The following is a 934-nucleotide window of genomic DNA, read 5'->3' on the forward strand; positions in this document are numbered from 1 at the left end:
AAGGGAGTGCTATGTCAGGAAAATTAAATATAGTCACACAGAAATAAGAGTTTAAAAACTAAGAAAATGGTCAATTTAATTGTAGGGACAAATCTGGAGTTGAATATTATATCCCAGAATTCAATCAGGAAGATTGAACCACAACAGTAGATAGATTAAGTACATGAGACTGTACTGGTAAAATAGCATTCTGTGACTTTTGACTAAAATATTGCTGCTTTTCTTCTAGACTTTGTTGTCCGTTTTTAAGAGTTTTTGTCCTGGCTTGAGCTGTCAGTAGGTTCATGTACCTACTATTTGAACAAGATACTAACCTGTTTCTAGGCTTTAAGTTTTAAGGAAATTTCCTTACCAACTCAAAACTGCTTTTCTTGAAATTACCAGCTGAACTTGCTATTGAAAGTAGTTAGATTATTTAAGAAATTGTATGATCAATAAAACATGGAGGGAAAAGGAATGGAAGACAACTGTAGAAACCAGAGACAGTTTCATATATATATATGTATATATATGAAACTAGAAATGGAAAATTATTGATAACATGCATGATTAAGCCACTATGCAGTATATTCTGGATGGATAACTATTTTTTATATGCTGTGACAGTGATTAGAGGATGAATGTAAATTAATTAATTAAAAAAATTTCAGGAGAAAAAAAATCATGGAAACTATTTTCCATGAAATTTTAAAAAATGCATATTTGAGGACTTCAATAAGCTATATAGTCCCAGCTGGGTGCTACTTTGTTGTATGTTCATTCTACTCACTGAGGTTTATGCCTGGGGTCAGACTTGAGTTCGTGGATATGTATATATCAGCTGCGCTTGCTACTGGAAATATTTAGATTAATTAAATTCTTTAGTGAATAAATAAAATGGGGGGAAAGGCATAGAAAGCAATCATGAATACCAGAGTCAGTGTGGGAGGAAGGT

The sequence above is a fragment of the Tupaia chinensis genome, unplaced genomic scaffold (assembly GCF_000334495.1).
Source record: "Tupaia chinensis unplaced genomic scaffold, TupChi_1.0 Scaffold000037_18, whole genome shotgun sequence".
In the NCBI taxonomy this organism is placed as follows: domain Eukaryota; kingdom Metazoa; phylum Chordata; class Mammalia; order Scandentia; family Tupaiidae; genus Tupaia; species Tupaia belangeri.